The following is a 17,847-nucleotide window of genomic DNA, read 5'->3' on the forward strand; positions in this document are numbered from 1 at the left end:
AAATAAAAGTATTATTTAAATACGGTAGGCACAAAAAAAAAAAAAAAAATTGTACACAAGTTTACTTCTTCCTAAATGAAATCATTTTCGCATGGTTTATGGAAGAATCGTGTAGGTCAATTTTTTTATTGGTTGGTTCCATTTCTATGCTTAATATTTGTTGCCAGAATAATATATTTATTATTCCAGCAACTACAAGCTTATGTGCAATTACAGCTAACTATCCACAGTTTTTTAAAAAATAAGAAATGAATCTTTGAAGCATGAAAAATTCCAAACCCGACTGGGATTCCAACCTAAGGCTAGTATTTTCATTTTATTCCACTGACAGTAAAGTAATTTTAATATTAACATTTACAAATTATTAAAAGTATTGTTGTCTAATTTTAAAATATTGTACAAATCTGAACATGTGATAAGTTCTAGATAATACTTCTTTTAAAAAAGATTTGGTTAGAATTCTTGGTATTTTTTATCAAGTCTATTAGTTATTAATCTAGCTAGAATCTATTTATTATGTGTGTATGTGTGCGCGTGCACATTCATATATATACATATATATATATATATGTATCTGTACCTATAAAGCAACTTGTCCCTACTGGGTGACTGAAAGGTTTTTTGAAACTCTGAGTTAAAGTGTAGAAACAATAAAATTTACTATTTCTTTTAATTTCTCGGTAACAAAAGATATAAACTTGATTTTTGGTGTGTGTGGTAATCTTGTAATTTGGTTTGTGTGTGTGTGTGTGCGCGCGCGCACGCGCGCGCGTAATAATCATGTGAATATCTAAAAAGTAACTTTTAGATTTTTTGATCTGAATTTAAAGGGTTAAAATGGATTTTGAATTTTTTTTTGAAACTCAAGCATTTTTTCATTTCTCAGTAACAAATGAAGATATCAACTTAATTTTTGGTGTGTTTAATTTTGTAAATATCTAAAAACCAGTTGCTAGATTTTTCGAAATTTGACCTTAAAAGGGGCGAAGAAAGGTAAAAAAATTTGAATAATGATTGCAAATTTTCCTCATTTCCAACTATACTAAACGAGATTGGGGGCTTGCAAATAGTCTTCAGATAAATATCTAAAAACCATTTCAGGGCTTAATTTCGGTTTTTTAAGGGGTACGTCAGTGTATGGTGCGGCAAATCAACCAGCACAGCCAACAGTGGTTTATATATACAGTAACAATACTGTATATGTGACACCACTGGCTGCAATACCTGGTTACTTAACTAAAAAAACATCAAATAAAGTAATAAAATAATTAAAAAAATAGAAACAAGGTATGGTCACCTCCTAGCGGTGTTTGTCGGGTAACGCTAAGAATTGGGCAAATACATTTTTACCCCTACCAAGTACGGGTAACCATTTATAACATATTTTTAAGATGGAGGCCAACAGTTTTGAAACCCACATTCTTATATCACCCAAAGTTTCAGTTCTTTTTTTTTAACCTCCAGGACCACCGTTAGGTATAATGCTTCAGAGGATGAGATGAATGATAATTTTTGTAGCGTGTGAAAATGCCATGCCTGACCAGGATTTGAACCCGGGACCTCCGGATGAAAGGCCGACATGCTATCCCTCGTATTATTAATTGTAAGAAATTACAATACATAGATATTTTTTATGTACGCTTTAATTTTTATTTATCATTATTATTCTCATAAGCATGAGTTTAATGAATACAATGGAATCCAAGGGGCAGAGCTCTTTGGCTAGACGGGAAGGGTGAGTGAAGCGAGCAATTTCGGGCTAAATATCTCCTGACTGTGACTGGGGACGCAAAAAGTGGCATATAGTGCAGATGAATCCACAACTGGTGAAAGTGGATAAATTGTTTTTCTTTTATATTTTTGCACATTTTCTCTGTTGTTTTTGGAGTGAATATTCTTAACACATTAATATCTAAAAATTAATTTCTTGTTTCTACAATTCGACCACTGGTCATCAACACCAAAAAATCTGTATGCTGAGCAACAGATTGATGGATGCGTGTCAGTAGCAACAGTTTATGTTGCTACTGACACCACATGGTTGTTTGATGTGAACACTATTTTTCTTTGGTGTTTACTTACATACAAATTTTTTTGGATTTGTATTTGTTATCAGTTTAAACTGACAACAGTAGACAAGAGTAGTAATATACATGAACAGTAGTGGCAATAATATTAGCAGCAGTTAAGGAATAACATCCAAATAACTGCAATTTGAGCTAGTTGGGTTCAGTTTTAAGTTGCTCACCTGTATTTATATATATTATTAATTTCTCAAACATGGTACTGTTGATATGTTGAATGAATAAATTAACAATTAATGCAATCCACCTTTTGAGTACACTAGTAGGACCAGGACAGTCATGACTGTTTTAAAATTTTAACTATGATTTTTTTAACTTTTGGCTTTAAATGTATTAATTTTAACTCCTAATGATGGCTTCCAAGTAAGCCGAAAAATCTAGAGTACATATCAACGTGCTGGTAATGTGGATTACATTAATTGTTAATTTATTTATATATATATTATATATATATATATATATACTGTACCTCTTAAATAACTTCACAACAATAAAACATTAAAAAAAATTAAGTTTAGTAAATGTTTCTACACAAAAGCAATCTATTATTTCAAATGAGATCCCTACTTGGGCTGTACAGTAAGCCCCTTTTTGAAATTAGATCAGGTAGTCGCAAATTTGGTTACGGTGCCCAAAGGTGTTTGTTTTATACTGAATAAAACTATAGAAAACATGTTTATTTTTTTACTATGATTTAAAATTATGTGTTACAACCCTGCTCTTCCAATTTAAAATTTTTGAGTTCCTTTTCCATGGAGGTTTGTAAATATGGTGGTCTTATACTGAAATTGATCATTTTGAGATAACATTTTCTAAATTTAATTTTTTTACATTTATCTGTTAAAGAATTATTTAAGGACTATACTTTGTTAACATAGTATATTGCAAGGAACGTTGAATTATATATGTATAAAAAATAACCTTAACAACTTTGTACACATAAAATCTTCAATTCTTGCCGAGATAAGGTATTTTTTAAAGCAGTGTTATGAAAAAAAATAATGGCAAATTTATGAGTTTTATTTTTTCATTCTATTGTTGTCACTACTGCACCTATCTCTTTGGATTGTTGGAGTGGTAGCAGCTCCGTCTTTCATCCAGAAGTTTCTTGATGAATTGCAGTAACCTTGCCATTTTTCATTTGCCACAAAATTCATTTATAATAAAGAAAAAGAGTACAGTAGCTGTAACTGGACATAGGCCTATAGTTCCTGAGATTAATAATTTTTTTTTAAATGTGTAATGAGTGATCAAGTCTCAAAGCTTTTTTTAATTAAGTATAGTGTAAGCATCTATATGAATATTCTGATACAAGATGTTTATTTTATTCAAAATTAAGATAAAATTTACCAGATTTCTTTACTTTTCAAAATTGTACCCTGCTAATTAATATAATTGATCTGTTAGTGAGATTTACACTAAACAAGTAATAATATGTCATTACTTCATGATTGGAAAACTTATTATACTTGGAGTATAATAAGGAAAATAAAAGGGCATGAAGAAAGGATGAATGACAATATGAATGTAAACAGTGATATTCTTTACTGGGTAGATGATGGGCTAAGGATGCTGGAATTTTGGTGATAGAACTGCTGCATTGTTGGTGTTATCTGGCAGGGGGCTACTTGTGGATTGACTTGAGTCTATTTCCTTTCCAACGAATATACAATAAACATAATAGGTTAGTGTTTATTGCATAAAGACAGTTCTCCTAATCACCTTTAAAAAAAAAATTATTAATTGCTGTTGTCTAATTTGTGTATAATAAAGTAGCACTTACTTTATGTAAGGATGAGTAATTGCTTATTAACATTGAAAAAGGTTACTTACTACCTACTTACAGTAAACAGAATGATCTTAAAATTGTAAATAGGTTTGACAACATATGAAACTTCTTAGAAGTGGCATCCTAGAAGTTGAAGGGTATAAAATAAGGATAAAAATGATACAGGTGAAGAAAACATGTTTAACGAATCATTTGATGTTGTGCACTTGTTATTGACCAATGACCATATTGGTTGATGTTTCTTGTAAAAAAGGCAAAGAAAAGAAAGAGATGCTTCACTATTCTTTCATTTCGTTCAGATTATAGAAGTAAAAGAAAAAATATCAATTAAATTTTTAAGAATTAAGTTCTTTGTAGAAGTTAATTTGTTATAAACACCTCTTTAATTTTTACAGACACATTTACAACATTTGTGGTTTGTTGTTGTGGTATTATTAAATGTTACTATCTTATTATTTTAACCACTTCCTATTTAATTTTATGTGTTGTAATTACACCTGCATATAATTTTAAAAACTTAATTATGAAATATTTATCCATTATCATAACAATGTTTCGTATTATTCATACATCCTGTTGTCTGCTATATTTTCTTATCATTATTTTTTATCTAACTAACATGGTTTTTTATTTTACTATTTTAGCAAGTACTGATAAAATAGGTGTGTTATTTTACTAAATACTGCAGCACATTATTTTAGATTGCATTTGGATACTGTTGGTACATTTTTCTTGCACGTGCAAAGGATTTGTTTTATTTGTATAAACTTTACAGTTTGCTTGGTTTAGGTGGAGTCAAAGCATAAGATTGCTGTGGTTGGAATTCTTAAACTGCTATCTCTAAATTTCTAAATTTTAACTTGTTAGAATTGAATTTAGGGTCCTGCATTCAGCTGGTATTGATAATTTTTATACTGGTTTGGTTTGTCTCTGCTGATGAATGTTTGAACTTAAGCCGATATTCTTATGAGGGTTGGCTGAAATATAATACACAGTGGAATGTAGTAGAAGAAAAAAATGTTATACAAAGGAACAGGTGTTACCATCTTTTAATTTCACTCCCCTACTGCTAACATTCCAAAACTCTATGATCTATACCTTCTCATTTTCTGTCAGTCGTGATTTTTATGGAGTCAAGTATACCTGCTATGTCAACGCATCTAAAACAATGTGCAGTGATTGAATATTTAGCGACCAAAAATAGTGAACTCTACTGACATTCATCATTTCCTAAAAGCCATTTATGGTGATGAAACTGGTTTTTTAAGTACTGTGAGTATGTGGAAATAAAATGTTATGCATCAGAAGGTGATAAAACAAATGTTAAGAATGAAGCTTGCAGTAGTCAACCGGTTTCTGTGACTTATGAGAAGCACCAAAAGGTGGTAGAAATCCCTTTTCTGGTGCTATCAAAACACATTCTAAAACTCTTTAAAGAGAATATGTGTTGTTTGATGATCCACAGAGCCAATAATTCTGCAACATGATAATGCTTGGCCACAAACATCACTTACAACCACTGAGGCTCTTGTGAAGTTGAGATTTGAATCTATTCCACATCATCCATACTTACTAGATTTGGCACCCTGTGATTTTCATTTTTTCCACGATTAAAGGGGGATATTAAGGGGGTTCACTGTGGATGATAAATTGAAGAATGCAGTGAGGTTAATCACGAAAAGACAGCCAACATTCTTCATTAACGGAATGATAAAACTGGTTCACCATTGATAGATATGTGTAGGTATAAAAGATGAGTATTTAAAAAATAAATGTAACTTTTATAGGAAATAAAATGTCCTTTTATGCCATATGTATCTCATGTAATTATCTGTTTTCATTTGCGAGTTATGAATGATTGCATTACATTTCAGCCATCCCTGGTATCTTTTTAACTCTTGTTTATTTATTTTTACTTCAAGTTCACTTTTTGGGTAGTACTGCTGCAAATAATCAATCAAATTTCCTTTTCTATATGAAAGGTCAATTCTCTGAGAAATTTTAATATTACCAGTTCCTCTGTTCTAATGTTCAAGTCCATTTTCTCATATTCTTTTCTTGTGCTTTAGTTTTTTTTTTACAATATATAAAGTTGTGCCAAAGATTATTTTATCATCCTAATGGTTTAGTTGAACTTTTGGAACTGGATTAGTTGAAACTAGTTTTCGGGGCAATTCAGAGAGCACTAAATAAGTTAATTAAATAAATATTTTATTTAGATCAGTACATAATTATATATTATACAGATGTTTAAAGTATTATTAAAGTTAATACTTAAAGTTAAGTTATTAAAGTATTATGTAAAAACTCATTTATGGAGTAATATCACATCTGTAATAAAAAAAAATGTTTAAGTCTAATAAGGTCCTTTCTCATAAGTTGAAATATTCGACCATGTTTTATGAAAGTAGTAATGTTTTTGGTTTGATAGATGGGGATAATATTTTTAAGAATTATTTGGAATTTTTAATTTATTGATAATTGGTCTACATAATTCATATTTTTGGACATCAAATATTACTTGACAGCTCATTTTTATATTTTTTTTTTGTTCAGGCTTCTTGAAAATAAACCCCAAAAGAATATTGTATTTTTAGAAGAAATTATTTATAGATATATGAGGCATTTCAGCATGTTTTTAGGATCAGTAATTTAATTCTGTTACAGAATATTGGTTAAAGAAATATTATGAGATTTAGAACATCCACTTTTTATGAATTTAAATTGTTTGAAGTACGTATATTCAATATTAAATCTTTTCCTGTTAGTAAAACATTACTATGAATACATAAATAAAAATGATTTCATGTAGTACAGTAAGGTATAATATGCCTGTACATCATTTGATAGTTTCACCTGATTTGGTTTATTTCCTTCATTTAATTCCTGGTATGTGTTTATTTTATCGTAGTTACGTGCATGTATGCTTCAACAGTATTAATTTAGTTTACGTTACTGAAGTTTAATTTTTCTAAGTTATTAGGATAGTGATGTTTTAACTCTCTTTATTGAAAGATAATTTAACATTATTACATAATATTAGTAGTAGTAGTAATAACAATAATAATATGAAGTGGGCTGTTAATAATTATTATAAATACTATCTTTCTTATTAACAGTGAACTGATAAATTCTTTTTAATTACTATATTTGTTATAATTATAGCAATAATAGCAGTAGTTACATTAATAACAATTGTAACAATAATAATAAAAAAATAATCTTTTTTTTAATAATAAAAAAAAACTTTTCAGTGAAAAAATTGGAAAACAGTCAACTAGGTGTAATCTAAACTAATCAAATTTAAAATTTGAGAGATACAGATAAGATTTTATTATTGTAAAATCTGTTATAAATTTATTAATATTTTGCTTAATAGGTCAGTCCAACACAATTATAGTATCTTGAGGAAATAAGATTATTTAAAAAAGGTGAAATGTTTTCTTGTTAAATGTCAGTATTATGTAGAAGATTATTCATTTGCGTTTAGCTTTTTTATGATAAGATGATGTGTTTTAGCCTAATAAGTGATTGATTTAAACTTAGATTTTTATGAATGAAATGTACCCACTTCATCATGAATTATATGGGTAAATATGGGTGATTATAATTATATGGGTAAATGAAATAATTATTAAAAGGAAGTAGAAGAAATATAATTTAGAATAAGGGGGAAATATTGATTAATCCATGTAAAAGAAAGTATCTATGGATAATTAGTTAAGAAGTGAAACACTAGAAATGACTATCTGGGTTGTAAAATTTGCTCATAATTGTAAATGAGTAAGAAAGCTGGATTTTCTAATGAGACAACCTTATATGTATGTATATATAAAACATAAAAAATTCAATTTTTTCTAATTGTAAAGATGATTTTTTTAGGTGAAAAATTCTTGTAGACTTGATTGTTAAAATTTTTTTTCCAAAAAGTTGGGTGTCTCTCTAGGAGTGAATATATAAACAAATTGTAAAACTCAGGTGATTGCATTTGGGGGGGTTAATAATACAAAAGACCTAAGACTTTAGCCTTGTATCAGTGAATGCTGTTGAACATTTTTATATAAATCTCTCAATTATTATATATTTATTATAGTTATAATACAAACAGACAAATAAGAGATCGGAAAAGCTAATTATAACATACAAATATTTTCTTGATTCGATCAGAGAATGAATTTTTTCATTGCTTAATTAGTGAGGGAACACGCTTACTTTACAAATTATTTATATTCTCACAAAAAAATATCAATATCCTTTTGTATTCAAGTACATTAGAGATTATATTATATTTGTAACAAACAAAATTCTGATTTCCAGTTTTTTATTTTTTAGAAACTTTTTTCTTTTCAGTAAAAAGTGTTACAGTTGTCAGTTAGTCCAAAATTTTACGTTACTTTAAGACCATGAAAATAACACAGTTTTATTAGGCCCTGATTAGGTTTTGTTAAGGTAATTTGTTGCAAAATGATTATTGTAATGTTTATGGTGAGCCCTATATTTTTATTAGTCCAGATATTATAGGATTACTTGTTTGTTTTTTCCAGTAAATTTTTATGTATGTAAATGTAATCCTCACACGATATAAGAATATATAATTTTTAAATGTTTATATCATTGAAGAATTTTGAGCGGAGAAAATTTGCAGAATTTTCTAGATATAAAAATTGATTACTTGTATTTTTATTGTTATTGCTATTCTTAGAAAAATATTTATTAAAGTTAATACGGTAATTTTATTTTTTTTGTCAATATTGGTAATCAATGTTTAATTTTTAAATAATAATTAATATTTGGAAGATGCACCACTAGTTGATTATTGTTGTTATTATTTTTATTACATAGGTTGTTTGTTTAATTCTTGCATCATCTAATTTTGAGTTGAACAGTTTTTGCTATTTGTAAACAGTTTCTATGTTTTTTCATTTTTGATTTTCCAGTTAGCGTCTGTAAATTAAAGACAGAATGTGTAAACACATTATTTGCAAGTTAGGTCTGGTTTATTTATAATAGTGATTTCGAATGGTACATTATATTCTTTAATGAATTTGTATGCATAGTTACTTACAACTTACGGATATGCATGCATAGACAGGCGCGCGCGTGCACACACACACACACACACACACACATGTGTGCATGCATACACACAGAGAGAGAGTGAGAGAGGTAGAGAGAGATTTATTTTGAGTGATAAAGTGAATGTGTTACATTACATATCCTGTTAATTATACATTGATTATACTTTATCTGTTTCTTGATGTATTTTTAATAGAACTGTATTGCTTTAATAGAGTTGTATTAATTTCTTTCATCTTCTTTACTATATAAAGATGAATGTTTGCTTTAAGAGAGATTAGGCATCTCAACTCAAGGAAAAGCCTTTTGTGAGAAGAACTGATTGATTCATATGATAATTCTGGCAGTCTTCAGATGTCTAGTAGGTTTATATCTGCTGAGTCAGGATCCTTAGGCATTATGTATATGCATGCATACACGTACATTCAAATGTTCACACTTTAACACACACACACAGCCACACACACACACAGAGAGAGAGAGAGATTTTGAGTGATAATTTGGATGTGTTATATTACATATTCTGTTAATTATGTAATGATTATACTTTATCTATTTTTTAATTTATTTTGAGTAGAACTGTATTGCGTTAAGAGTTGTATTAATTTTTTTCATCTTTTTATTATTATTTATTATAGTGCAAGGACAAGTTTAACACGCTTAACTGGTACAGTGTCCTATGTGATTACTATACTTTTGTACTGTTGTTTAATTGATTCTTTTGTATTTAGCTTAATTTATTATTTTTTTAACTTTATATGATTCATTTGTATGTATATAATTAATCTTTCAGGTTTAATAATAAATTTAAATCTCATTAAAGATTCATTCATGATTTTTTAAATGTTTTCCTGTAGAATGATTTTTCTAATCTTCTTAATTTAGTTTTGCAATAATTTTTTAATATCAGCATCCTTTATTTAACTATATTACATTCAAATTTCTGGTTTCTGTGTTCATACAGGTTTTAAACATTGCCCATCCTTGAAGTACAGATTAATTGTCTCTGAATGCCTGAATATGTATAACAAAACTTCATTTTTTTTTTTACTTTAATTTAAACATTTTAGGTTCCTTTTTTAATTTAAAAAAAAAAAAGAAGAAGCTTAAAGTGATATATATGTATATATATTATGATCACAGCTATTGATCAATGACAACAGGATGCAGTTTAACTGCATCCATTGTTTATTTTTTAATTCCGTCCACTTAAATTGTTTATTCTTAGTTTGGCATCAGTTTTTAAACATCAAAACATAATTAAAGAAAAAGAATGAACAAAGTATAGTGTGTGTGTGTGTGTGTGTGTGTGTGTGTGTGTGTGTGTGTGTGTGTGTGTGTGTGTGTGTGTGTGTGTGTGTGTGTGTGTGTGCGTGTGTGTGTGTGTGTGTGTGTGTGTGTGTGTAACTCTATAAATGGCTGCACCAGTTTTCATGAAATTTGTATCACATTATTCATCATTTCCACATATCAAGCTCCTGATGATTTGAAGAACATAAAAGGGCAGATGCCAATCGATATTAAAAAATCATATTTCTTTTTTAATTTTTACATTTGTAATAAAAATAATTTATTTACTCAATTCAATAAAGTTTGTCTGTATTGTAGTCAGAATTTAAAAAAAGAAATTTGCATCCTCCTTATTCTTCTTCTTCTTTTTTCCTGTTTAGCCTCTGGTAACTACCGTTTAGATAATTCTTCAGAGGATGAATGAGGATGATATGTACGAGTGTAAATGAAGTGTGTAGTCTTGTACATTCTCAGTTCGACCATTCTTGAGATGTGTGGTTAATTGAAACCCAACCACCAAAGAACACCGGTATCCACGATCTAGTATTCAAATCCATGTAAAAATATCTGGCTTTACTAGGACTTGAACGCTGTAACTCTCGACTTCCAAATCAGCTGATTTGGGAAGACGCGTTAACCACTAGACCAACCCGGTGGGTTTGCATCCTCCTTATTAGTAATCTTTTACTTTTTTCATTGTAAATTTGTACTCTATATTGTTATTTGCAGTAATTTCCTTTCTCTCTACTAGCCATCTCCCATGATAATTTGGGTTTCTTGTTTTACATAAGCGAGTTGTTTAAAGAATCTTTCTTAGAATTAGATTGTGTTGTTTGTTTCTTCTCTTTATATACATTCATTAATTTTCTTAGTTGTAATTAATTTGATGTATTTTAAACAATTTTTTTTTTGTTTTTTCTATATTATAGTAAATGATTTAATTAAATTTGAACCATTAATGATGGTTTTTTAAGTTTATACTTTTTTGCAAATCATTAATAGTTAATTTTTATTGTTGTTTGATTGTAATTGTTTGTAGCCAAACTACTGTTTGACTGTAAAAAATACAGACAAGTATGTCTGTATTATGTATGTCCCTGAGTTAGTTGGTGAACTGTCCTGATCAACTTTGATCAGAGGCAATTCCTTTTTTGATCGTTTCCGTCCTCTTCCCTACCTTTTCTGTATAGTTTATTTGTTATTCCTATATTTTTTATATACATTTGTCATGAAACTTTGGTAATCTACCCTGGTTCTAACAGTGATGCTGCAGTAACACCTTTATCTGGAAGTGCAACTGCTTCTTCATTGGAGTTTATTAGGGTAGAAACTTTGTATTTATGCAGAATTGTCCAAGGACTCTTTTTTCAAGGTTGACAAAAGCCAAACCAATGGCTGAGGTTCATATCGGTTAAAAGCTATTCCTATTTCTAACATGTCAATCAAATTAGTATCTAAGTTACAACTGAAATCTTTATTTTCATTTTTGTCTATTATACGCTTGGGTTGGTGGGTAAGGTGAATTTTATTATTAATGAATGTTTATAAATTATTATTTTTGGTTTGTATTTTGGTTAACAACCTTATTGGTTGTTGTATTTGCTAAAGAAGAAAAAAAACAGTTCTTCAACCTCGGATTTGCTATATTTCCTTTCTCTTCTTTTTCCTGTTTAGCCTCCGGTAATTACCATTTAGATATTACTAAAGAGGATGATATGTATAAGTGTAAATGAAGTGTAGTCTTGTACAGTCTCAGTTCGACCATTACTGAGATGCGTGGTTAATTGAAACCCAACCACCAAAGAACACCGGTATCCACGATCTAGTATTCAAATCCATGTAAAAATAACTGACTTTAGTAGAACTTGAACGCTGGAACTCTCGTCTTTCCAAATCAGCTGATTTGGGAAGACACGTTCACCAATTTCCTAACTTAAAGTTTTATTATGAGTATTATACTCTGATGAAAATGTCACACAACCCATTTATAAACTAATTATAATATATCAGTTGCACAATGTTTTGGTCACTTTTATGTCTGTGTTTTTCTGCTATGTTTTATTTTATATTACAAAATAAAGTAATTGTAATGTGTAGATGCATTTATTTTATTCAATAATGTTAGTTAATATTATCATAAATTATTTTTTTATTATTGTTTTCCTGTAGTTTTTTTTAATTTTCATTCTTGTGCATATATGTATAAGTTATTTATGCAAGGTTCTGAATGTTTGGTTAAAAAAAAACCTAAAAAAGTAATAATAATAATTCATTTTTATTGCTTTTATACAGATGCTCATTTAATCTTTGTCTTATTCATTTGTTGACTACTTTAAATTAATAATGATGTTTGTGTTGTTTATATGAGTGATTTATACTGTTTTTTATTCCCTGTTAATGAATGCAAATAAACTCTGTATAGTGTTTGTATAGATTCTATAAAGTGGTTCATAATGTTGGGTTCTTTTTTATTGTAATAATTATCGCTTAATAATTTATGTATCGAGTAATTATTTCTAATATGTTCATTACATATGCATTAAAAGTAGTAATGGTCTATTCATATCTTTTGATTTATATTTCTTAATTAAAGATTCATTTATTTCAAGGGATAATTTTTTGACAGAAAAACTTATGTGCAATTTATTATTTTTTTTTTTAAGGTTTAAGTTCATCCAGCAATATGTTATACAGATCTGAAAGTTCCTTTGTTCGAGTTAATCATTCCATCATCCTTCTTTTGTTATTGTTAACTTCTCTTTTCTTGGGTAGATACTTCTCATAGGAACTGGGATTTTAAACATCAAAAAGAAATGTATGTCCAATAAAAATCCAGGTTTGTCTGGGGTAGTTGGAAAAAATTTCTTACAATTTTGAACAGAAATGTATAAATAACTTGATTTCATTCTTGTGAATGCTGTATACACAATTTAATTTATAAATCCAACCAGTAATCCCACCATAACACATCATTGGAAAGTGGATAAGACATTTTTTGAAAATGATTTATAGAGCTGTAAATATTTCATTCCAGTATTTATAGCCAGATTTATTTAGAGTGTGATTAAAAATTTTTTAAACAAAGCTATGATTTGATAATGCATCTAGTCTTATCTAGTTAGCTTGATAATCATTCCACATCTTTTTGTTTTTAATAGTTATCTAGGGTCTGTTTTGTGCTTAACGATTTTAGTGTCAGTTTAATTTTTTATTGTTATGGAATATAAGTTTATTACATAGTTTTTAGGGTATTGGGCTCTATTGTTATTTTTTTTTTACAATGGAAAGATAAATTATTGTAACAGAAAAAATTCATTGTAATACCGTTACAAACCATTTTATATAAAGAGCAATGATAAAAAACTACTTTGAAGTCTACAAGTTTGATAAAAACATGTAGTTAAAGTAAAGTTTAATTCCTTGTGCTATTTTAGTGTGATATCTAGCAGTTTTATTATCAAAATTAATTTTTTTACGAGTAATTGTTTCGTATGGCAAAAGGAAATAAAGGTTCCTGTACAATTAAGGTTTTTGTTGATTAAATTTGAGATTTATTACTGCTTTTTCTGATTTAATTTAATTTTTTGGAATAGAATTCATTATTTATATATTTTTGTTCAAAAACAGTATAGAGAGATAAATAATTCTTTTTTTTTGGGGGTGACCTGTATCCATTAATTGAATTAGTTATCTGGTTGAGTTGAAAGCTTTTGTTTAAAACAGGGAGTTTGTTGAAGCATATTTATTCTGTGTATTTATTTCATAAAAAAAAAATATTTTTATATTGTATGAGCATTTTTTTTGTTATAAAATTTCTTTTATCAAAAGTTTTATATATATACCTATATATATATATATATATATATATATATATATTTAATCACATGTTATTTTTTACTTTTATTAAATGTAGCATCGACAGTTATAGTCATTAGTAACTAATAAATCTCGATTGTATGTGTCCTTCAAATTCAAGATGTTGTGGAACTGTCAGGTTGTAAGGGATGCAGTTTACTATTTTACTCGACTATTTGTAATTATTTTTGTTACTAATGCACAGTTATGACAACAGATTTTTCATTAGAATTGAACTAAATTTAATTAAGTAATTATTGAGAGGTTTTTGTTTTTCTGATGATCTTAAAATTAATTGTACATATGCATTATGTATATATTAACAAGCTCAACAGCAACACACACATATATAATATTTTTAATATTATATAATACATAATATAATAATTTTTCAGCCTCTGCAAAGTACAGAATTAGAGAAGACTCTTACCTTTACTTTTTCATGTTCAGAACATTTTTGGGTCTAAGCCCATCTTCAGTGATTTTTTTTAATAATTCTTCATCTGTTTTTAATTATTAAAAAATATTACTGAAGATGGGGATTAGGCCTGAAAACATTTTGAACATAAAAAAGTAAAGGTAAGAGTGTTCTCTGTACTTTGTGGAGGCTGAAAAAATATTATATCGTATATTATATATAGTTATTTAACATACAGAGGAAAAAGAAAGAAAAAAATGGACTATAAAAAACTTAAAATAAAAAACTATAAAATCTAAATAAATTAGCATATATATGTATATGTATAAAATTGTATTGAGAGATTATTAAGATTCAAATTATTTCTTTGTAATTATATTTTAAATTCTATTAATATAAACCACCTAGTACAGAATATTGATGTATTGACACATACATTATCTTAATTTTACCATGAAAGTACTTTGACAGGATACAGCATCCTCATGATTATTAATTATAGGTGTAATTAAATCTTAATAAATTTTATGATTTGGATTTAATTATACCTATAATTTATACTATTAATTGCTAGTTTAATTAATCTTATAATAAACACAACTTAAAGCAAATTGCTTATTAGAATACATTACTGGATAATTCAATTTATAAGAAGTTAAAAATAACACAATTTTTCATTATGGTAGTACTGAATATTTAACTACTATGTAATGTTTTATTAGAGCAGATTTTGTAGCGGTAGGTTTTAATAATTGTAAATATGTTGCTATATATTTTCTTAAATCAAAATTTATTAATTTTTTTAATATGAATAGTGCAAGTACTGTTAGTATGCACGTCATTATATTGCCTGTCCCACATTATACTGTATAATTACTAGTACTTTATACTGTAATTATACAGAGTTTTTGATTTGGATTGTATATTTTATGCATTTTGAAAGATGGTGTTTTTTAATTCATTTTGTGTTTGCACATTTGCAATTATATTTTTGTGGAAAATAGTTTTGAAATTTTTGTGATTTATAATTTATTTCATCGTGTAAAACACCATAAATTGATCAATTTTGCCTATGGTTGTAAGAAAATATATACTATATGTAAGTACAGACCTATTTGTTTTTCATTATTGCTACTATTACTATGTAATTATCTTTATTTATTTTATTTCATCAGATGCTAATTCATAACAAGTACAATTATTGCAAGATATCACCGGTTATATTCGGTATTGGTGGATTAGTTATAAATATAAATACAGAGAAATTAGCCTTTTAACATATTGGAGACTACGTCATTAATATCAAATAAATTGACCGATTTCTTGTGCATGTATTTCCTTATCAGTCTTTTATTTTGACCTATCACTTGACAGTTTTTTCCATTCATTACATTTAAGAGCTTTCGTAATTTACTGTTTGTTCTCTCATAAGCTTAATTGTCGACCGTAGTTTCAACTTATATTAGCCTGCTATTAATACAGTTGTTACTGTTAGTACTACTTTTTTTCACTTTTAACTATCTTATTTACTATTAACTATTTAATATTACAACAACCAATATTATTACTAATATTTTACTATATCTTGTTTTTCTACCTAATTGTTCTATGGATTCTTTAAAAAAAATTATATGCTTATATTAAAATATATATAATTATAATAAAGGCTTGAAATTTTTCTCATCTTTAATTTTAATGGTAGCTGTAGTTGTGAAATATCTGTTATTACTTTAATGAATAAATAAATTATTATTATTAATTAATTATTATTGGTGTATTGGTATGATATATGGTTTTGTCACAGTATTGTTTATAAAGTGAAGTTTACATGGAATTAATTATTGAATTCTGTTGATAACATATACAAATTAACATTTGCGTTATGATCCCTCTCCCTCACCCCTTCTCATAATTATTGTAACTGAGACTTATATGAAGCTAATTTACAGTAATTTTTATATTATTCATTAGTAAAAGATACATAAAATGAGGTAGATAATGTTTTTCGAGAAGTAGACTTACAAAACTTCATAAGCATCATACTTTCTATTAAAATGTTTAAGTTGTTATTTAATGAAGCCATGCAATTATTTTCTTATAGTGGTATTTATGAATTGATGCATGCATATAATTTAACCAAAAACTGCGGTTGGTTCATTTACTTCATCTTCAAAAAGCCATTTTGATTAAAATACTGTTTCTAGTATTAAATAAGAGCTACAGAGAATTATTTTGATCTATTATTAACTAATTTATGAAATTGAGTTACATAGAACAGTCAATCTCTTTCATGTTTCTAATAAATTTGATATTTGTATAATTCAGTTTACTACTCTGTATTGGTTAGCTTTGTTAATATTATATTATGGTAATTGTAAATTGGAAAAAAAAAACAGTGGATTCAGACATAATTTAAGTTGTACAGAGGTCTCACAGGTTGCTGTATTGGGAAAAGAAAATCAAATCAAAAATATGTTTTTAACATGTGTACAAATAAATTAACAAGTGATTAAACTAACTTATTTTAAAATTGATAAAAATTGTTTATTGAAAACTGTTTATTATTGTTTGCCATTCATTTCATCGATACTGTTTTGACAATTACATTATATTTAATTGTGATACATTATTATAGTATTATAATATATTATCATTATACTGCATAGTTATTTGTAATTGTTTATAATTTCAAATTCTACTTCATTGATTATCTTTTAATTGTAAAACATTTTCTGAGTTTTAAAAAAAGTTTTGTGATTTGCCATTATGAAAAGTACATGGTGAGGTTTTATATGATTTTGGGAGAACAATCTTTTTTTATACCAATTTTTTTATTTATTTGTCACATTGTTGATGAGGAATTCCTTTTGATACTACTTAAATGTAATGAGGAAGAAGACACCTTCTTCATAAAATACCTCAGTTTTCTTAATTGGTACAATTGTACCAATTTGTAAGTCAAAAATATTTTTTATAACTTTTTTAGGTATGATTTCAGTTACAGTACAATTGTACACTCTATCCTTGTGACTTGTAATGTTACAACTCCAAATATCTAGCCATCCTTAGGAATATTTGATTTATGACATTATTTCATAAGGATTTAATTTGCATTTATAAAAACACTATTTTATATGACTATAAAGTTTAATTTTCATAAATCAGTTCATTTTTATTGTGAGTTAGATATTACTCTCGACTGTAGAATGGTCTGGGCAGCAGCCATTTGTTCTTCCTGCTTTTCATGTTTTAAGTTATAATTCTTGACTGCTCCAATAAAATTGTGTAATTTCACTCCAGCATATGATTTTTCTTTTCAATTAATGCCAGTATGA

At 27.5% G+C, this 17,847-nt stretch overlaps 1 protein-coding gene across 3 annotated transcripts in view; it reads left to right on the forward strand.

Moving 5' to 3' along the window:
- ATP7 (copper-transporting ATPase 1) overlaps positions 1 to 17,847 on the forward strand; it is a 196,875-nt gene that overhangs the window by 78,624 nt on the left and 100,404 nt on the right. The gene's annotated exons all lie outside the window — the stretch shown is intronic.

The sequence above is a fragment of the Lycorma delicatula genome, chromosome 10, assembly GCF_047948215.1.
Source record: "Lycorma delicatula isolate Av1 chromosome 10, ASM4794821v1, whole genome shotgun sequence".
In the NCBI taxonomy this organism is placed as follows: Eukaryota; Metazoa; Arthropoda; class Insecta; order Hemiptera; family Fulgoridae; genus Lycorma; species Lycorma delicatula.